Genomic DNA, 23583 nt, shown 5'->3' on the forward strand with positions numbered 1-23583 from the left:
TCAATAAAGTAGCCCATCATTTTACCCTTCTTTTCTTTAAGTTAAAACATGACTTAGTTTCAACTTAATATATTCTGAGAAGAAAAGCCACTCATTGGGAACAAAAGATGTCTTTCTTGTTTCCATTCCTCTTCCAGGATATTAGCCTAGCTGACACAATCTGGAAAAATGCCTATCAATTCACATGCACTGGGAGAGGTGCATAAGCAGGCGAAATGGAGTATGGCTAAAGTTTCACTCAAGCAGAAGAGCCCACATAGGGGTCAGCCTCCCAGGGCACCATACAGGATGAAAGAGGGCAGAGAATGCATTGGGATGGCCCCCCAAGACTAACCACCAACATGACTACTGACATGGTCACAGTAGAGATGATGTGGGTCTGAACAAAGGGAGTGGAGATGAGGATGGAGAGGAAGGGGCAGACACTGGAGATTTTTTGAGAGTTAAAATAAACACAACTCAGATGTGAACTGGATGTGAAGAAGATGGGAGCATTCACAGTTGACTGAGATTTTTGGTTTTGGTGATGGGTGGCACTGCTTTTAATCAGAAGAAGGAATATACAGCAAAATGCAGGTTGAGGGAGAAATCAGTTCTTACATGTGCATTTTATGTGTGAGAGTTGGTGGCACAGTCAAGTGGGTCTATATAGATGATCCCTGACTTAGGATGATCCAACACAATTTTTTTGACTAGGATAGTGTGAAAGTGATACGTATTCATTAGAAACCATACTCTGAGTACCCATACAACCATTCTGTTTTTCACTTTCAGTATGGTATTCAATAAATTACATGAGATATTCAACACTATTATAAAATAGGTTTTGTGTTAGATGACTTTGCCCAACTGCAGGCTAATTTAAGTGTTCTGGGCGTGTTTAAGGTAGGCTAGGCTAAGCTATGATATTTGGTAGGCTAGATGTATTAAATGCATTTTTGACTTATCATATTTTCCTTGTACAATGGGTTTTTCAGGACATAGCCCCATGGAAAGCTGGGTAGCATCTGTACCCTAAGTTATGAAACACAAGGCTTGCACTCCTTCAGTGGGAAGTATGGGTGGGAGATGAAGTTTGGGTATAATCAGTAAATGGATAGAAGTTAAAGCCAAGGGAAAAATGGGAAACCCTTAAATACAGTGTCAGAAAAAAAAAAAAAACAGTAAACAGAGGATTTAGTAGTAACCCTGCAGAACATTAATATTTGAGGATCCAAGAATAGAAGAAAAGCCACCAGGAGCTTGCAAAAAAGACTGACAATGGATGAGAAGCCATAGAAACTATGAGGGAGAGCGTTGTCACTGTGGAAGAGTGTCACTGTGGAAGACAATTCAACAAGAGGATGGAGAAGTGTCCTGTGGATTTCATGATGAAACAGTCATTGTTTTATTGGGTGATGAAGGGAGAATCTCTGTTGCAGTTGGCAGAGCAGAAAATAGGAGACAAAGAAGTCGAGAAGGCAAAAGTCCTTTATCCTCTGACGTTTCCTAGTGATGGAAAGGAATGGAATGGAGCAGTGTCTACAACGGAAGATGGGATTAAGGGAGGGATCTCTTTAAAGCAGGAGAGAAATAAGATCCCAGGAAAGATATTATAGGAAGGAGCAGCCAGGAAGAGATTAGGGGAGGGCCAAAACATGAGTGAGTGGTACATAAATGTTTAGGGGCTGAGTGGGAAGCGTCCATGCATGGTGGCCTCTGTGCAAGTTTGATGGCAGCATGGGTTTGGGGTGGGGGTGGGAGAGAACACAGTCTACACTCCCACTTATTTTGACCTCACAGCCCATATTCCCAAATTTGGAAAAAGCATTCTCCATTTTGAAAAAGAATTAGAAAAGGGGAAAAGGTAAGGAGTACTTTGGTATTTCAGAGCAGTTTGGACATATTCAAATTTTAAGAGCCAAATGAAAGTTTAAAGAAACCTGAAACCTTTGTTGCTGCTTCTCCAAACAAGTCAGGGGGTACTGTCCCTGCTCTGAGCTATCTGGGACTCGTTTTCAAACCATATTTGTGTCTTATTCTTAGTTGGAAACTTTTAATCAAGCAACCTCTAAAGTTTCAGGCTTGGATAAAGCAAGTTCAGTTTAACATCACTTCAATCAAAATACAATTATAAAGGCATTTATATTAAGACCAAGTTGCAAGCTCAGGCTTAGAATCAAGGTCTCCTGAGCCCAAGTCCAGCAGCCTTTTCATTATACCAATTTTATAAGACTATAAATGTAATGAGTACGATTTCATCTCAGGGAACATTCTAGATGCAAGGGAGCCAAGGAATAACACGCTTCTTGTTTGCTGTGAATCAACAAAGATCCAGATTTAAGCCCCTCTGCTGGACTGGCAGCGAAATCTAAACAATAATAATAATAGGAGAACAGTAACAACCTCAATAGTAACTGAGGCCTTTCTAAGATCCTGGGGTCTTACAAAGCACTAAAGGAGAAGGGAGAGCCTCACCTGCCCTGGTAGTCGTTTGTGAGCTGTGCGTCCTAGTGTGTGCCCCTGGCCTTCAGGACCCCTGGCCCTGGGCTGTGTTTTCTATGTACCATGTTTAAGGCCCAGGAATTAATTTTATGATGCAGAATTGAATGTCTAAGTCAAGTCTCGCTAGAACTTCCTCTGAACTCTTGCCTTGTCCCCAGACAATGCCACTGAACTGCACGAGACCCCTGTTCTCAGAGAGAAAGAAAGATTTGTCAAAGCTCTCCTTTCCCCTAAAAAAAAAAAAAAAAACTCTGACAGTTTTTTTTTTTGACCACCTCAGGAATACCCAGTAACAAAATCCCATCAGCAAGTTTAGGCTTTTACAGAAGATGAGAAATGCTGCTGGCTGGAAAATAAAAACTTTTTAAAAACAAAATAGAATTAAGAATTACTAAAGCATATTTGTATTTTAAATATTTATAGCATTTTTGTATTTTAAATATTTTTTATTTAGTTTTTTATAATTAAAGTGGGGTAAAAGGGAAAGTTGAAAGAGTAAACACAAGTTAGTATTGTAATGATATGACCAGATTTTAAGAAGAGACAAAAGAACAAATAAAAGGATATAATTAGAAACAATTCATGAGGAGAAAGCTAACTGCAGTCATCACATATAAAAAAATCTACAAGATCAGAAACTTTGGAAACCAGTTTTTACTGTGATATGGCTTAATAACTTGGACAAGACCTTTCAGCATCTGCTACAGGTTAGCTACTGATGGTTATGCTGTCATGTTTATCATTTTAGCATTCAGAAATAAATTTCCTTGTGTATAGGGCCATTGAAAACAAAAATAAAGGTGCAGTTTTTATAACACGAAAAATGAAAAGGCTTGAATTCTTAAAGAAAAGAGAACATATCCTATACCTTCTTTTTTATCCAGTGCCCAGTTCATCGGAAATGTCTAAAAATGAATGCCGCTGATGATAATAAAATGGCAGAATATTATAAAAAGAGGAATATTCCCAAAAACATAAGTTGAAGTGAATTGTAACAGAGTTTTCACCCATATAGGCTTTTGGTTTATTTACGTAATTGTGTTTATTTTATTTTAGTTTTTATTTTGACTTCTGCTTAAACTAAGAGCTATTCAGAAAATCACAAAAAGAGTTATTTTCTTAGTGAAAAGGTTCTCATTTTCAGACTTCTGCTTTCCTCTCTTCTGCTTCCACAGACACACACAGAAAAACGCAACAACTTTGCTTTGTGTGTCCTGAATCTTCTTAAAAATTTTTGGTCACTTGTACAGCATTTAAAAGATTATATATATGTGCAGATACTTAAAGAAAAAGCCACTTTTCTGCCCCCTTATCCATTAAATACTAACCTATTTTAAAATCACCTGGGCCTCAGAGATGACATCTGTTTGTTCAGAATGTGTTTCACATTCTAGACACTGAAATATACATTGCTACAAGAAAGCATCCTTTTCAAAGCATAATGATTGAAACTAGAGTCCATTCTCTGATTTAAAACTAATCAATTAATTTATTAATTAAAATTAAAATTCATCAGGTATATACTTATCTTTGAAATATATTTTGATCCATCGAAAAGAAATGGCATAGTTATCTTGCTATTTTTAAAACCTGTCCTATTCTTCAAATAGTAAAACAATGATTTGTTCTTTTTGCTGAGAATTTTTTAAATAATAGAGGCACCTCTTTGGTTCTCCTCTTAGGACTCTGCTCCTCATACAAGCTGCTGAAGGTCTCCCCTTTTGTACTTGCAGCTCTCCTTCCACTTAAAAAAAAATTAAATAAAACTTTTAGGGACATATGGCTTTTCTTCCACCTCCATGTTTCAAATTTACTTCAAAACACCTACACAGAGTTGGAGGTTTCTAAAGTGTCAACAGCTGAAATGTCCCAGGAGCTGTAAATGCCTTTCATGTAAAGAGTCAGAGATGGAAAATTACTAGTTTTAAAGAATGAAAAAGCAGGCAGCCTTAGAGAGGTTATCTCAACATTGATTTATTTCTATGAGACCTCAAATGTTTTAATAAAAGAGAAATGGAACAAATGTTAGGTACAAAATTGCTCAAACTTTAACTTTTATAAATACATCCAGGTAAAACACTTAAAAGTTGATTTTGTTTTGCTTTGATTAAAAATGAGAAGCGTGAAATTACACTGATTCTTAGTCTAAAGACATTATATGTTTTAGGCAAGGTTCTGTCTTCTAAAAATAACAACATATAGTAAAAAGGATTGGTATAACAGTATTCAGAATTATGGGACTATCTGTAAAATTAAAGAAATAAATACTAAAATAAAAAATGGAGCTATATTTTGGCATTGATGTTTAAATTAGAATATATTCCCCTGGTATACAATCCAAATTTCATCAACACTGGAGCAAATGTACCATTTTAGAGTGAAATGGTTTAAATAAGTCAGACTTGTTTGTCTAAAGAAAATTCTAATCTCTTCCACCCAAATGAATGAATACTGAATATTGTCCCAAGATTACTTACAAATCTCACAGGCTTGGCAAATTGGATAATTGAAAGAGAAGTTAGAAAATGCTATTATAACACAAAGAAAGTAAGCAAACATCTTGGAAATACATCATTTCCAAATACTTAAATAAATCCAAGGATTTTGTGCTTTATAAAAATAAAGCATAGATAAATAACTTAAAAAATAGAGATCTAGTTGAATATGTCAATATCTTAAGTCATGGAAAATATTTTGCAGACACACTCTTCTTTCTGTTACTCAAAATAATACTACAGTCATCCCTTGGTATCTGCAGGAGATGGGTTCCAGGACCACCTGAGGATACTGAAACCTGGGGATGCTCAAGTCGGTGATATAAAATGGTATAATATTTGCATATAACCTATGCACATCTTCCTGTTTACTTTAAATAATCTCCAGATTAACTACAATACCTAATGCAGTGTAAATTCTATTTACACAGTTGTTTTGCTGTATTGTTTAGGGAATAAAAGTCCATACTTGTTCAGTACAGACACAATCGTTTTGTTGTTTGTTTGTTTGTTTTTCTTTTTGAGACAGAGTTTCACTCTTGTTGCCCAGGCTGGAGTGCAATGGCACAATCTTGGCTTACCATAACCTCCAACTCCCGGGTTCAAGCGATTCTCCTGCCTCAGCCTCCCAAGTATCTGGGATTACAGGAATGTGCCACCACGCCCGGCTAATTTTGTATTTTTAGTGGAGATGAGGTTTCTCCATGTTGGTCAGGCTGGTCTCAAACTCCTGACCTCAGGTGATCCTCCCGCCTCAGCCTCCCAAAGTGCTGGGATTATAGGCGTGAGCCACTGTGCCTAGGCCTGGTACAATTTTTTTCCAAAGATTTTTGACATCCATGAATGCAGAACCCAGGGGTATGAAGGGCCTACTATATTACTTTTCTTAAAAGACTTTCTCTTCACCATATATTCCAGAAGTTTTCTGCATGCCATTTGAATTTTAGCTATTAAAAATGAAATAGTGAGAGATCAAACTGTGAAGTGGCCCCAAATGTATCTGAAATTGCACTTTCTCAAAACACCTCAAAAGTTTGAGATGGTGAAGACAGTCTTACAGCAGACTTTAAATTAAAATGAGCCTTTTCACCAACGACAACTTGATTCTGTGACAACAAATTCACAGGTTTTAGACTAGAACCTATATACTAGTGCAACAATACCACAGCTACATTCATAATAATGATATTGTCGTATGGATACAAACAATGCTTCTCGTAAACACAAACAGCTTGCAAAATGTATTCTTTGCCAGTGCATCTTGTGATACACACCACATTTAGAAAATTCAACCTATTTGGGGAAAAGCTTTGTTGCTGCCACTTTTAGCTTCCTAACAAAAGTCAACAAACTGCCAAGTAGTACAATCGTGCTTATCAAATTTGTCTGGCTTTAAAAATGCAGCTTTATTCTCTTACTGATAAATCAAACAAGTCAATATGAAGTACTTCACTTTTGATTTCCAAATGTTAAAACTAATAATGCTAAATTGTGTCATAACACAGAATACAGAAATAATTTCTACCTAACAAAATAATTTAGACATTAAAAGGGAGAAAAAAGGATACCTGCTTATATTTTTTACAAGACTTTCTGATGTATTACATGTTTGATGATAATTATTAATACAGCTTAAAAGAGAGTAAAAGATGTTAATGATATGGGAAATGCCTAAGAGCACAATTAAAGAGGTTATATAGCACAGTAAATGATGAACTTGCTTATCGGTGGATTTGAACATCAGGGTTTAATTACTATTCTAAAGATTTATTTACAACTTAATGGCAATTGATTTTGAGTAAGGGTTATAGGTGCTAAGAATTGCTCTTGAACAAGCTTGTAATCAGATGTGGTAATATGTCAGGCATGCTAATGACTTCTGCTCTCCCTGAGCCAGAATGAAGATCTCTATCAGTGGATATTTTGTTTAACCTGGTAGTTCACGTAGAGCCTGACACTGTATCCTCAAGTTGAGAATTGCTACCGTATTGAACTACTCTTAGTTCTAATATTCATCGTCATAGTTCATCTCTGTGGTGTGAACTAAATATTGAATGACAACAGCCTAGTAAACAGATCACAGCATTGATCTCAGACAAATGAAATAAAATATTTGAGTTTTTTTTTTTTTTAAAAAAGAAATGGTCTAACGTAAGAAATAAATCAAGTGAATCCAATTATTACTTTGGTCCAATGCTCCAAATGATCATGGAAACTAAAGAAGAAATCAGGGCCTCAGGCATCACACTGAAGATCAGTTAATAAACAAAAACAAAAACAAAATGGAACACCACCATAAAAGCTGACAGTGTCTGATGAGGAAAAAAATGGCAGGGCTACTCTAGGTAAAGAATAAAATTTTGGTTTTTAAGGTCAATCATGGTATATTACATCATGCTTAAAAAAGTATAAGGTCAATCAGTGAGCAAACAGATACTAATCAGATAATCCCATAAACATAAACAGAGGGGTAAAGTATATAAGGAATGAATGACCTAATTGATTTATCGGCAAAGCTTCTCTGGGGAATACTTCTATTTGAGTTGCAACTGGGCTAGACATGGGCTGCAGCAGGGTGGAAGATGAGGAGTTGAGGAAGGTGTAAAGGATGATAGGTGAGTTTCTGGCTTGTGCAACAGGGTAGGTGATGGAGCCTACAGTGCATCGGGGGAGGAGTGGATCTGGGGTGGAGTGGGAGATCATGAGTCCAACAAAAAAGAACAAGTGTGAAACCACAGAGAGCAATGACTGATTAAGCACAAAACGATGCAATGGACCCAACAGAATGAGAACATGGACCTACACAAAATCTTGTACATGAATGCTCATAGCCACGTTATTCATAATAGTCCCAAAGTGGAAACAACCCAAATGCCCACCAACTGATGAATGGATAAATGAAATGTGGTATATTATGTGGTATTTCATTTACCACATAAATGAAATGTGGTATATCACATTATTTGGTGATATAAAAAAATGAAGTACTGATATATGCTACAACAGGAATGAACCTTGAAAATACTATACTAAGTGAAAGAAGCCACTCACAAAAGACCATGAAATGAAATGGTCTTTTGGAATATTATGTAATTCCACTTATTATGACATTTCAAAAATAGGGATATCTATAGAGTCAGAAAATTAGTGGTGGCTTAAGGCTGGGGAGGTGGGGAGAATGACGTGGCTATTAACAGGCATGTGTTTTCTTTTTTAGGGTAATGGAGATGTACCAAAATTAATTGCGATAGTTATATTAAACACCACTAAATTGTACATTTTAAATGGAAAAAATATCATAAGGTCACAAGTTTTCAGACTAGATATATGTTGGAGGGACAAAGCAAAAACCTCTTCACTGCAATGAAGATTTCTGAGAGTAAAGTTCAATTTTAAATATAGTTATGCCATTATAATGTCTAGGACACTAGACTATGGATGGATGTCATGTAACACGGACTCTAGGTATTTTTAATGAAGACATGGTGAGAAGGCCTAATTCAAATGAATAAGCTCCTCTTACAGAAAGCAATCTACCTCACCAGAGAGAAAATAAAAGACTGGAATTCTGGAAACACGGAACGATTTGTTCTGCCAGCTCAGAGCTCTAGTTTAGGGATCTAGGGCTTAAGAGTGACCAACAGTAAAAGGCCCTGCCAATCAAGGCCTCTGAACTTTTATTTCCTGGGCCTAAGCCAACCAAATGTCTCCCATGTTACTTATTACTTTCCCTCTTGAGGACATAGAAATGACACCCTTCTTCCTTATAAAAATAAACAAAATGCTATCACTTTGCAGGACATAAAATTTGTAGCAGGCTTCAGCTACTTCGATAAAACTTCACAACTGTGTTACTGTACTGTGTTCTCAGACACAAGGCCCAATAACATACTTGTTTGGGACTCAGTTATTCTGAACTTTCAGCTGACAGCTCATCCATTTACTTCAGTGGCTATTAAAATGCCATTTCCGAATCTTAGTTCAGAGTAATCTTGTTTCTTTTTTTTTTTTTTTTCATCTCCAAGAAAAGACGGCATGCATGGTGAATTTTGCTATAGTCTTGATTTTGAAGTAAATAGAAATAACACTTCCTAAGCAGTCCGCTGCAGTCATTGCTTTAGGACGTTAAGATGGTGTGACCAAATTCTGTCACCTTAGCTGTGAACTGAACATAAGAGACAAAAGCGCAGGTGATTCCAGCTATAGGCAAGACAATGAAGTATGTACATCCTGTCTCTGTGCCAGGAAATGTCAGAAAAGCAGGGACAAAGGTGAAGGAGATGTAAAGAAAACCAGAGTTTTCCATGTGGGTGGAGGCTAGATTACCAACACTAGTAATGGAAGCGTGTGTCACAGGAGAGAAGCTTGCCCCGAGGAAGGAAGGGAGACCGGCGCAATTTTATAGAGGCGGAATTGTCACCAACTACAATGAGGAAGGTGCACAGCCGCTGGTCAAAACTGAGGATCAGGAGAAGGCCAGGGCTAGCCTAGAGATACATATTTGAATGTCTTCTTCATAAGCAGCTTTCCATAACTTTCAATGTAACACACAGAACCTATTATGTTTCCCATGTGTTCTCACCAGCGCCCAGCATAATGAGCATTAACACTTACTGTGATGGGGAGACTGTTTCCATGAATGCCAACTGAGATCTAGAAGACTGTGTTAGGTTTTTAACAGCCATATCCTACAATGGGATTATATTTGAGTTTGTAACCACCTAAAATCCTCAGACCTTCTTTTTTTTTCCCATGAAAATGAGTGCTTCTCTTGTCTTTTATCTGTATGATAACATTTTAAATTTAAATATAGGGTTTTATGTTTATTCCTGTTATATTTAATCTCTTTGGTTTTGATCCAGCAATTCAGCCTGCCAAAAATTCAGATTGCTAAATAAGGGATACCAATCAGATGTTTTCTATCTTCCCTGGAGAAACTAAGGAACTTCAAGTTTAAAATGCCTCATGAAGAATTGGGATAAAATATAAAGAATTTCCTGAAGAAAGGGTAAGAGAAGCTAGAAGAGGGATAGGGGAAATTTTTAATCTCTAATTTTTTAAATTATAAAGACTTTTTAAAAAATTATAAAAGTTCATCTTATCAAAAACGGTTACAGCAATCTTCTCAGGGATATACCCACATTCAGGAGAACTGGCTATATTTCCTTTGGTTCCCAAATGTACTTGTTTTATATCTGTAAGATGTATTATCCTTCTTTGTGTATTTGTCCTCTCCTTCTGTTAGACTATAAAGTCTTTAAGGACATGAATCATATCTTATTGGTCTTCATATACCCAGAGATATAATGGGCATTTAACATATTTTTAATGGTTGATTTAAATCACTGAATAAGTTGAAGGGAAAGTATGAGGGAAAGAAATTCAATCATTTCATCAACAAACATTCAGCACTTACTCCACACCAGGAGTAGCTAGGGATTCCCAGAGCAAATCCACCATCCTGGCCTCCTGAGGGATGATGAGAAGAAAGGAGACAGACTAGATGATCTATGAAGGTGACCTTGAATCTTGTGGATCCATCACAGCCACGATTTTAGGTCCAAGACCATCTACATTCAAACATTATAATATACTTCAGAGAGAAATATAAATAAAGGAAGATTTTTTAAATTAATGATGCTAAAACTGTGGGTTTTTAAATAAAAAATAAAAGCACTTACATTTATCACTAAGGCATTTTATGGCATTTAAATACACATAATCTTGTTTCTAAAATCATGCATCTATTGTGGACTTACAAGTTCTTCAGATGCATAGTCAGACATATGTGTATATATAACTATATACATAAAAAAACTATATATATAAAACTATCAACAGCCTCCTACCTGTGTAGACATCTTTTTGCCAAAGATAATTTAAGGTGCTAATTGCAAGCACTATTCATGAAAAAGAAATACACATATTAGTGCATGGAAATTACATAAAACTATATATATATATAGTTTTTTTATATATATGCATGGAAATTACATAAATATATATAGGTGCTAATTGCAAGCACTGTTCATGAAAAAATTTCACATATTAATGCATGGAAATTACATAAAACTATATATATAGTTTTATACATATGCATGAAAATTACATAAAACTATATATATATGAAACTATGTATACACATAGTTTTATGTAATTTCCATGCACTAATATGTGATTTTTTCATGAATAGTGCTTGTAATTAGCATCTTAAATTATCTTTGGCAGAAAGATGTCTACACAGGTAGGAAGCTATTTTCACTCAGTTGAGAGATGTAGTAGATATTAAATTTGGTTCCTTATTGTAATCAGTATATTAACTATTCACGAGAATTAATACTTTTCCAGTTCTCATTTAAAATAATGTTTCAGACTGGGCACAGTGGCTCACGCCTGTAATCCCAGCAATTTGGGAGGCTGAGGAGGGCGGATCACTTGAGGTCAGGAGCTGGAGACCAGCTTGGCCAACATGGTGAAACCCTGTCTCTACTAAAAATACAAAAATCAGCCAGGCATGACGGCACGTGCCTGTAATCCCAGCTACTTGGGAGGCTGAGGCAGGAGAACTGCTTGCACCGGGGAAGCAGAAGTCGCAGTGAGCCAGGATTGCACCATGGCACTCCAGCTTGGGGGACAGAGCGAGACTCCGTCTAAAAAAAAAAAGATGCTTCATAACTCACTAAGATGAACAGTTTTGCTTTCTTATAACACCTGCAGGTCCAAGGTAAATTTAACAAGTGATTTTCTTTTCTATAAAGTGGTCTGGACATTTGAGAAATATATACATGTATTTCTATTCATTCCACTGTTCTACATATTCAAAGTCTATGCAAATTTTGTAGATGGTAGCACTCCACAGAAACACAAGTTGTACCTGTTATTAGCAGCATTTTCCAGACCTTGTGCATCTGGTCTAGTGGCATTTTGGTTCTTTTGTCACAGGACAAAAGCAGGACGCTGGGGCATAAGACAGTTAAAAATATGTTTTGAAGGGCCTCACTGATCTTTCATTTTCTTTTAATATTCAAAATCATCTTTTGTTCACAGGAGGAAGATGATTGTGTACTGAATGATTGCAATAGAACATCTGAAAATGTAAAATGAAAAGGAGAACTGAACTTTTCTATGAAGAGCTTGATTATGGCCATACATTGAATTAATGAGCATTCAGTGAGTCCACAGTTCTTTGTTGAGGGTCTCCTGAATGCCATACACTGTGCTACGTCCTGGGGCTCCATAAATTCTTTGTTAACAAAATAAAAATACCCCCATACAGAGAAGCACTTTCAGATACATTACCTCATCTCTAACAGAACACACAGTCAACAGAACCATGCGGAGGCTGATCAATATTCTAAACAATAGTTTCATAAATACTGTCCCTAGACTCGTCTACTCACTGGGAGCTGCAGGGGTTGGTATTCTAGCTAGCAAATGAAACAATCTGCATACATGCTTAAATCAAGTTTGTTTAAAATTAGAAAATGGCATAATGTATTCAAAAGTTTTTATGCAGTATTTGCATGGAATTTAAAATATGCTACATGCTTTGAATTAGGAGAGCAGAGCGATGTGTAGCTCATCTATTAGTCTGATCGAATGTTTAAAAATCAAATTTTAGAGAGCTCTGTACTTAAATAACTGTAAAAGAAAATAAAATCAGAATGCATAAGTTTGTTTACTGGTCTAATAAAAGTATAATTAGCATATGTGAGAAAACCAGATTGGTTAAATAAGATCTGTAAAATTTAAGTAAATATGAAGCTCCTTTTGTTGCTTAGCAAATGAGAAAGTTTATTTAGATTCAAGTCTGAGGAAATGTTTCTCTTGGCCAGACTACACTTTTGTAATGGTGACTATAATTCCTGAATGCAGCCCTGGAAAAATGACTTCGTTGCTTAGGAGTTAAGAAAACTTGAGAAAGGAAGAAGTATGGGACAGAGATAGGTAGATACTCTGAAACATTAAATAAAGATTATTAAGTGTCTACCGGTAATTTGATCAGTTTTGCCAACTGCACTATATTTCATTGTACAGTTGGCTTAAAATTGCCCCTCATACTGCATTGGCAACCCTCTGCTTCCTGATGTTCTTGCCTCAGCTTATAAATGAAGAAAATTCTCGATGAGAAAAAAGTTCTTTCTGGTGTCTTTGGCAGGGGAAGGCAAAGCGGGAGGGGAGGACTCTCTATCTAGCTTATATCTCTCTTGCTACCACATTTTTCATCAAAAGGAAAGAAGCTGACGTAAATGACTGGTAAGAGGCTGGCCTCTATGTGGCTTTGTTATTACCACAGGAAGGAGGGCTGAGTTGGTCCCTTCAATGGGAAGTGAGCAGCATGCTACTGTCTCTCTGTGGCAAGTACGTGGATCTGCAAGAAGCCACCAGAACCTACCTCACTGCTCTGTACAGCACGTGGAGGTGAGGCCAGGGGCCTGCTTGCCTGAGGGTGGCCAGGAAGGTCACCACGCTCTGATTTCTGATCATCCTGTGGCAGAATGTGTGAGGTAGCGCTGAAGTCAACTCTTTCCCGGCTCAGGGAAGAGGACATGGCTCCAGCTTCTCTACAAGCATGGGAAGGAACAGGCTTGAGGAGTTAGTAGGAGCCCAGATTTCTCAACCAGCCATGTTTTCAAATCCAGCTTTATCCAAAAGACCTGTATTTTGGGAGATGCCAATATCCATCAGTAATACAGTTAAAGCTTCAACTTTCCCTTTTTTCTCTTGGTCTCTACCAGACAGAATCTAGAAAGAAGAGGCAAAAAGTTGGCAATCCAAACTTTTAGTATCAATCCTAGAACTGGGTGTAGCTCAGGAAACATCACATAAAGTGCAGGAAATAATTATAACTCACTGAAAGAAATTTAGAGTCTTATAGCACTTTTTTTTCCCTGAGTGTCAAAATTATAATTTCCCCACAGAAACAAGGAGGAAGCATGCAACATATCTGCTTTATAACATCCCAGAATATAAAATAAAAAGAACTGAAATATTTCTAAAAGAACAGCTGAGTACTTTAAAAATAAATTAATGGTAGATATAAGCATAAGATCCTTGAAATGTTGAAGAATGGGAAGGGGGATTATTTTCTGGCCTTTAGTTTGGGTTCCAAGAGTTATCTAAAATTTTATTTTTGTCTGTGTTTTGATTCATGAGTATTCAAAGCCCTGACATTTTCTTTGAGAAACTTCCATGCTGCAAAAAAATAGGCTGCAGTCCAAGCTCACCTCCACAATTTTCACATAAAGACCTGTACAGCTCATACAGGCCACAGTTATGTATTAATAAGCTTTGGTGTAATTCCAGAGCTAACATCCACAAAAAGACAGCAGCAAAAAATAAATAAAAAATAAAAATAAACAAAAAACAAAAAACACCTATATAATTTTCAGTCAGTTCTGACTCAGCTTAGCCTCAGATATTGTTTTATAAAAAAATCTAAACATGTTTGGCACATTAATTCACAGATGTCAGAGGTTACTGGGCCTGTCTGCCTCCCACGGGAGGGCAGGGAGTGGACAGAAATTACTCTTTCAGAGACACAGCATGGAAGAGTAGAAAGTGGATGGATTTCCAATACCTTAAACCAAGATCTGCATTATGATTTATCAGTTGAGTTCCCCTAGGCAAAATTATGTTACTCAACTGGAGCAAAGTATTCTCATCTCTAAAATGGGAATGATAAATAAAACTGACATTGCAGGGGAATCTTTTTTAGTTGAAGCAAAATGCTTAGGAAATAATTAGTGCATATTCATCTATTTGTTTTTCTTTCTCACTGCATGCTCTGCAAAATTCTGTATAAGATGGTGACTATATTTTACAAACCAAGTTAACCCTGCTTTGGCCATTTAAAATTCATATTTTATCTCTCTGCTTAAAGTATAGGATGTATTGAAATACAAATGTCCATTGACTTTTACAATATTCAGTCTGAGAAGGAGAGTAGTAGTATATCTGCCAAGCATTTATGCCCATCTCAAACTGTGATGGTTAGTTGCAGCTACACTGGACCATTCAGCTGGGTATTCACTCTCAGGTACTGCTATGGAGAGAAAGGCTGACGGTTGCCCTTTATGACAACATGATTAAAGGGGAGGTGTTTCTTCCACACATCTCTAATCCATGAAAGGGTACAGGATGTTCTGCTCCATTCATGCATCACATCTTCACTTCCTTTAGTAATCTTAGTAATTTCCTTTAATCTTAGATACAACTGCTCAAAATCTTTGCCTACCAACCTCAGCTTAAACATCTCTCAACTCACACCTACTGGGGACACACTTCTCTCCTAACCAGCTGGGTGACTCCCATAAAGGCACTGAACACCTAGCTCATAAGAAAACTTATAATCACAAGAGAAAGGAAGGACAACCAGTCATTATTCAAATAGAATTTCCAGATTATTATCCTTTTAGCATCAAAAGCTCCTCAACTGTATTTGCACGTGAATATGTGCCTAAAAGTGTATATATACACATATATGTATATGTATACATGTGTATATATGTATATACATATGTGTGTATACATATATATATATATATAATTGTTGCTCACCTGAAGAATGGTTGCCTCTTCCAGTTGCAAATCATGAAATTATTTGAATCACTCTAACCAGAAGCTAGTTTAGAAGCTTACAAAATTAATTGTATCTTAGGATTATGATACTGATATCTCAGTGAACATGAATTTGAGTTCTTAATGAGCTTTGTAAGCAGGAAGAACTACAGTTTATGTGTGCTCACCAACACAATGTCCATATAACCAACAGACGCTTTTCCAACTGGCTTTGGAAGGAAATTAGAAGAGACACATTCTGAGTTAAGTGGGGAAGATGGTCACCACACTTGGCACTTTGTGGGGGCTAAATCTGGACTCTAATGAAAATCCCTTGAATCCCAAGCCACCCAAGACTCGAATCCTCAACCCAGCATTTTATGCACTTTCATTAGCTCCTAAAGAATTCATCTGTTATGTCATAGCATTCTTCAGTCTATTTAATGTTTATTCTTATCCTACCTCTCTTCTTTTCTTAGATATGTTCTTCAATACACTACTTAAAATATTTGAATGTAGTTTAACAAAGCTATAAAATAATCCTCATTTTTAAAAAGCCCAAGAGTTTATGGATGCTAATCAGCTGTATCTTTGTTTTCTATCTCAGCCGCTCAAAATAATTATTCTAGGCAAAGCATAGTGGCAGTGACTCACACCTGTAATCCCAGCACTTTGGGAGGCTGAGGCGGGCAGATCACTTGAGATCAGGTGTTCGAGACCAGCCTGGCCAGCATGGCAAAACCCTGTCTCTACCAAAAATACAAAAATTAGCCAGGCATGGTGGCACACACCTGTAATCCCAGCTACTTGGGAGGCTGAGTCAGGAGAATCACTTGAACCCAGGAGGCGGAGGTTGCAGTGAGCCAAGATCGCACCACTGCACTCTAGCCTGTCTCAGAAGACTTTGTCAAAAAAAAAAAAAAAAAAAAGAAGAAGAAGAAGAAGAAGAATGACTAATTCGAATCCAACATGAGAAAAATACAACCATGTCCTGATGTTGTGGTGCAGAACAAAGTCTGGGAGGAGGTGAAGGACTCCTGTGGTCCCCCAGCTGACAAGGGGCAAAGCAGGTACTTTCTATTCCTCAACGCCTAATCTAATGGAATCATGAGGTTTAAGTTTGTGGTGTGTTCACTGGCCAGCAGGGTAGGATAAAACTCATAATTTAAAGCATTTTTTTTCTCTAAATAGTCACAAGAGTTTTGCAAAACTTCCCAAGCTAGAGTAAATAAAAATGAATGATTAGTAACTATTCTGACAATAAAAATGTGCTGGGTGATAAAAAATAAAACAAAGTCCTTTTATGGTGATTACGCTGATGACTTTCTGCTGTCATGAAGCCAAATGGACTAAATTAAATAAATCTTATATTTCTGTTCAGAAAAGTGGGTGTGGGGAAGGAGAAAAGGGAGAGAAAAGCAAGTCAGAACTAGTAAATTTACATTCAAAGCAGTTCTTACCTAAGTAACTAACCAGCAAGAGTAAATTCTTAGACTAAGTATCTCTATACTAAATTGACCTGCATGACCATAGCTCTCTGTGTCGACGTCCCGTCTTCCCAACTACATTGTCTAAAACTTTGAAGACATGGATTGTGCCTTATAGCTCTCACGTCTAGCACATTGCCAGGCATAGCAGAGACATTTACTATTTCTTGAATGAATGCATTATTTCTTGTGTCTAGTATTTAATAAGCTCATAACAAATATTTTTGAGACTGGTGATATATTTGACCATTTCCACATTTCATACACTCAATGAATCATTTGTAATTAAGTTGTCTACAAGTACATATGCATGTTTAATACAAAATACACAAATAGTATTAACATACTGCCTTCCCGTATGGTTCACTCATACATGTGACCTGCCCACACAGCCCACACAGAATTTCGCTCTTTCAAGGAAAACAGATACTAAACTATCAACTGCTCTAAAGCATGGTGAGGGAACTTCACATGGTCCATGGTGAGGAAAGCTCCACTGATTGGGTGACAAGGAAGATGGTGGCTGGCATTGAAGGCACAGGTATGAGTGAGCACTCACATCCAAGTAATTGAGAGGAGCACAGACTGGCTGGAGAGCAACAGGGAAGAGGCAGAGTAGCTTCTATGACTCTGGAGAGCTCACTGAGGACCAGATCAGAGAGTGTCTCATAAATCAAATTAAAGCCCGTGGATTTTATCCTAATGAAAGACACTGGAGAGTTCTGAGCAAACTCACGGCTTGATCCCATGTGATTTTGGAAATTTCACGCTAGTCACTGTGTGAAGAATGCCTTCTGTAGGGGAGTGACATAGTTAAGTGGCCAGCTATTATGCTGTTTTAGTAACCCAGGAAAGAGAAGATGATGCCATGGATGAGGATGGTATTGGAGAGATCAACTTAAGAGGATGGGAGGAAACACCGTGTTCAGTTTGGGACGTGTTGTGTTGTAGATGCCTGCAACACACAAAAGATGATGTGCAATGAGATGTTGGATGTCCTGTATGGAGCAGAGGAGGGATGTGCTAATCAGGGAAATCATGGAAGACCCATGAGCATAGGGGCTGCCAACTGAAGCCACCCTGTGCATGGCCTCTCAGGGAAATTGGGTCTTGTGAAGTGTAACGGCTGAGTGAACAGTTTTCCTACAGGAAGAAAACTGAGTTAGTGATAAAATAACTCTCAAAAGCAAAGTACCACAAGTATATTGATTTTATATAAAAAAAGATTCTTTTTTACATGAGATTATAATATAGGTCAAAAATAATTATTTTTAGCAAAGTAAGCCTGCTACTTTTCTAAGCCTACAGAACACTCCAAATCCTCTTTAAAGTTCTTGTGTTAACATGAGTGCAAGTGAAAACTTCATAAAGGCTAGTAGGTGGCCATAATTTGTATTACCCAATAGGATCCCAAGTACATAGTACATAGAGCATAGTTTTACATAGCACACAATTTAGCTTCATTGTGCTCTTTCACAAGAAATTAGAAGTTGTAGTTATTTTAAATTGCATGTATTTGCAGAGTACTTAGGTTAAAAAATCCTGCAAATGTTGGATATTTACATGTATTCTTTTATGTTATTGTCACAACATTATGGCAGAGATGAAAAATGCTACAAATAATGATACCATAAATAATTGGCAAAATTTGCTCCATATTACAGTTGAAAGTAAAGTTTTTAAACTCCTAACTTCTATTCAGAAAAGCAAAGTGGTAAGACACACAGGCTTTAGACTCAGGCAACTTAGGTTCAAATCTTGTGTTTTCCACTTATTTGCTAAGTGACACTGTAACTTCATCTTCTAAGACTCATATTCATCATTTATAAAATAGGGATACTACCTACTTTTAGGATGATTGTAAGCATTAAATAAGAAAATGTTATTAAGATATTAGCATAGTGTTGGCTGCCAATAAACCATTCTAAACAGAGTTAACCAAGGTAAATGATATTCAATTAATAATCCAGAATTAATCATGTCAGTACCCAAAAGGTGACCAGCACAAGGAGTTTGACTTTGTGGGTCCTTCATAATAGATGTCTGCCAATGCAAACTTTGTAAGTATTTTATACATACATCCCCCCCCCACCCACCCACACACACACGCAACTCAGCAGCAATCTGAGAATGAAAAAGCAATGATGTTAAACAGGCCCGTATTTGAATCCTAACTTTGTCACCTAATAGCTGTGAGACTGTAAACAAGACCTAAGTTTTAATTTCCCCATCTGAAAAAGGAGAGCAATATCTATTCTCTTTAAAACATAGGGATACTTAGAAGTTTAAAGAAAATAACTTTTCTATAATCTATAGATAAATCTATAATAAGTCCTCGACATATGGCTTTTCCGTCTCCTTTATATTATTACTATTTCTATTCAAGAAACAAAGCCATGTGCATAAGAGTACAGGGTCCACGATGGTACCGTATGCTGCATGTTCTCCCTTCCTACCAAGAAATCCTAAATTAAAGTGAATGAGGAAGTCTGAACTTGGGCAATGGTGCAGATGAATGGTTCTTAATGGTCCAGCAATAGGTGCTGGGCTGGCTGCTTAAGAAGCACTCGGGGAACTCACTACAATTGTGCATCCTGAGTGGGAGACCTGGAGATTCTGGGTTGGGGACCGGGTGGAGTCCCAGTGATCTTTTAGTGTAAAATGCTCTTCAGGTGATTTTGACATTCATTCAAGCATGGGAAATGCTGAAAAAGATAGTAATTAATGGAGGACATACTTTGGGATAAGAAGATTAAATTTTTTAAATCAGACACATCATGATCTATACACTCGGGCAAGTTAGGTCATCTTCAAAATAGTCACATAAGAGGTTATACACTAAAATGCCAAAGACTACCATTTGATTAAAACATGATAAAGTGCCTCTTTGGGAATTTATTTCAGATTCTCCAGGGTGAGCTTTCAGATATTGACCATAATAGTAAATTTTGACCTGTAGATTTTTGGGAAAAATTCAGTTACTCAGAGCTAACTAAGACAAATAAGATGACAATTTTTCTGAACAAAGTGGTATCACTGAAATATATGTAGTATATCTCTGTAAAACTCAGTAAATAGTGTGGTGAATGTAAAAATATGAAATGTATAAAATACAAAAATGTGCCAAAGGTTTCTTGAACAATTAACTGCAAAGCCACAAGACACAGATTCATGAACATATTTAATATAACTGCACACACAGATGGAGCTATAAATTATCAAAACTGACTGACTGACCTAACTGACCTTCTATAGAGACAATGGTCTGTGTGATATGACTCTGGGGCTCTCATAAACCTACACCTTATTAAAGTCCTGTTTCCTTGGTCCATTATAGGCACTGAAAATCAAACCATTAGTTTTCCATTCCTGACGCTTATAGCATTGACCATTACAAAAATGCACACATTCTTGGGAAGAATGACCTAATAAGCCTTCTCAAATATTAATGTCTTCCCATTAATACGTCTGTCATTTCCTTCATAAATAGAGTTTTGCTGGAAGTGTAATGATTCTCTTGGGGGATCCGTATGCTTGCCATGGGCAATTTAGGGGATGCCAGTGACAAGGAAAGTGAAGATGTTACAAACAGGACCTGCCTCCTTCAAGATAATGCATGGTCTGAACATATTTGAAATGGCAACCAATACATAAATCTGATAGGAAATACAATTTGGAAAAATGTTTAGGATGTCATATTCAAATGTGACTAATTTTATGCAGGATTCTATAATGGAACAGGTACCAATGCAAAATGATTAAGTAATTTGTACTCTGCAGCCACCATTATTGTGAAACCCAAATACCTGTTAACAGTGTTAAGAATTGTTATGAGCAATCATTCTGCTCCTGTGAGGCAGAAGAGGGGACAGTGCATGGTAGTGAAACATTTGTTATTTGGCCTCCACACATAAGAAGACTGTGTATCAATCCCGACCACACTTTATATATTTACTTCATTCTTGTCTCAGATATGAGAACTTCAGTCATTACGTATTTTCAATGAACATCTTATTGTCCCTTATTGTTTTTCAAAATGAATTTGAACGATTACAAAAATATTTTTTATTTAAAAAAATTAAAAGGATATGTGTCATAGCATAACCTTATCAGTGAATAAACATCAAAAAAAAAGGAAATAAGGAAGGAAGGAAAAGAAAAAGGAAGGAAAGGAAGGAAAAGGCTGGGAGAGTGGGATAATGGGGAAGAGAAAGAAAATAGTAGACAACATAAGTAGAGAAAAAATCTAGTCAGAAATCTATTAGAAGCTTCTGGATTCTAGTCCTTTACAAATTCTGGGGAAGCAATCAGAAACAGATAAAGTTTATAATACTCCACTTTCAACCTAAAGACTTCAAATGGTCTAGAAAATTCTGAACTGTTTGTTACAATTTATTTTTTCTTTTTGAAAATATTTTTATATGGAGAAGTAAGTAGGCTAGCTTTAAAGCTGAAATTATTGTGTGTTTAACCTTTACCGGGAAGGGTCGTGCTTGCAGGTAGCACAGTGTGTGCTTTTCAGAGAACTGTTGGTTTCTTTACTCTGATGAAACACCTATAGTCTGCGGTAGCTGTGCAGAAATGGTGATTTTCTTTTTTTTTTTTTTTTTTTTTAGATAGGGTCTTGCTCTGTTGCTCAGCCTGCAGCGCAGTGGCACAATCGTAGGTCACTGCACTGCAGCCCAAAACTCCAGGTCTCACATGATCCTCCTGCCTCAGCTTCCCAAGTAGCTAGGACTATAGGCACATGCCACCATGCCTGGCTGATTTGTTTGTTTGGTGTGTGTGTGTGTGTGTGTGTGTGTGTGTGTGTGTGTGTGTGTGTAGAGATGATGTTTTGCTGTTTCCCTGATGGGTCTTGAACTCCTTGCCTCAAGCAATACTCCTGCCTTGGCCTCCCAAAGCACTGAGATTATAGGCATGAGCCACCGTGCCTGGCCAGAAATGTTGAAATTTCATATTCACTCATGAGCCAAACTGTTCAATAGTTAATACTCTCATTCCCAATTTTCAGTAAGAATCATGCTAATGCTCTCTTGTCACTTTTTGAACAATCTCAAGTACATTCTATAACCACTATAATTTCATGTGTAAGTGCCATTAACTTATGATCCCTGGGGATGGGGGTGGGTAGGGAGTAGAGGGTTTAGGAAGTCTTACAGCTTTTATTGGTTCTAGCCTCACAGGATGACTGGATAAACAAAATGTGGTATCCATATACAATGGACGTTATTCAACCTTAAAAACGAGAAATATTGTGACATATGATACAACATGGATGAAGCTTGAGGACATTATGTGATGTGAAATAAGCAAGCCGCAAAAGGCCAAATACTACAGGACTCCATTACCTAGAGTAGTCAAATTCATGACTTGGTAGTCAAATGTATAGAAACAGCAAGTAGAATAGTGGTCAGTCACCAGGGGTAGGGGAGGTAGGGAAATGGAGAGTTATTGTTTAATGGGTACAGAGTTTCATTTCTACAAGATGAAAAGTTTTAGATATTGTTTGCATGCAATGTGAAATGTATGTAACACTATCAAGCTAGCTGTACACTTAAAAGTGATTAAAATGGTAAATTTTGTTTTACGTGTTTTTTTTACCATTATATATAACCCTGTGTGTGTATATATATCTCTATATATACACACCTGTAGGAGTGCAAACATATTCTCCAGCCCCTGTTCAGGCCTGACTGATGACTTCCCATGACCGTCACTGACTAGAGCTGTCTGTGCTGCCCTGGACACCTTCCTGGGCCCTTCAAGGTCTACTCTGGCTCAAATACTGCATAGTTTTCCCAGCCTCTAGAATGGAGTCGTTATTTTAGCACAGAACCCAAAAAAACTGGCTCAACCTAGGAGAAAACATGAACCCCTATTAATTCAGAGACACAGTAAGCCAAACAAATACTGTGGTTCTTGCATTAGAAATCTTGTAAGATATTAACAATAAAAGAATATGAACTATTTGGGTTGTCCCTGAACCCAAATATTAGGACTTGAAGTTTCACTCTCTTCATTCACAACAGACTAATGGCTTTAGTCAGCCGGAGGTATAAGAAACACCCTCAACAACCCTTTAGGCTGCTCAACTGAAAGAGGAATCACTCCCACTTCCTTGTCCTATCTTACTCAGAGATTTTCACCTTTTTTTATGTGAAGGTGCTAATACGTAGAGGTTCTTATTTAAATGGCATTTTTACAAAAAGAGAAACTTACCTACACAAATAATATACCAGTTGGAAAAAACAAAACAAGACTTGAGTCTATTTAATTTAAATCCTCTAATCCTTATCATAGGATGTATGAGATTTAAAGTTTCTCTACCAACATATTTATTTTTACATCAGAATCAGGACATAGATTCTACCACTATAAAATCAGCATTAGTAATTCTTGAAATGGTGCCGTCTATTCTGTTGACAACATTAGAGCCAAATCATTGATTAAGATTGTTACCTCCATTCAAAATAAAATAAAATAAAAGATTGTTACCTCCATTCAACAAATAATTTTGAATGCCTAATATATGCCACAGGGTATTCTAGGTTAGA

The 23583-nt window shown here is 36.9% G+C and overlaps 1 protein-coding gene and 1 long non-coding RNA gene across 2 annotated transcripts in view; one reads left to right on the forward strand and one right to left on the reverse strand.

The window, feature by feature from the left end:
• Positions 1 to 9982, forward strand: part of LOC107970713 (uncharacterized) — a 37096-nt gene extending 27114 nt beyond the window's left edge. The window contains exon 4 of the long non-coding RNA XR_001713489.4: positions 9842 to 9982. This is a non-coding gene — a long non-coding RNA (uncharacterized LOC107970713). The remainder of the gene's footprint in view (positions 1 to 9841) is intronic.
• Positions 1 to 23583, reverse strand: part of LOC134807953 (uncharacterized) — a 242034-nt gene that overhangs the window by 29450 nt on the left and 189001 nt on the right. The window lies entirely within an intron of this gene.

Source organism: Pan troglodytes, chromosome 1, assembly GCF_028858775.2.
Source record: "Pan troglodytes isolate AG18354 chromosome 1, NHGRI_mPanTro3-v2.0_pri, whole genome shotgun sequence".
Lineage (NCBI taxonomy): Eukaryota > Metazoa > Chordata > Mammalia > Primates > Hominidae > Pan > Pan troglodytes.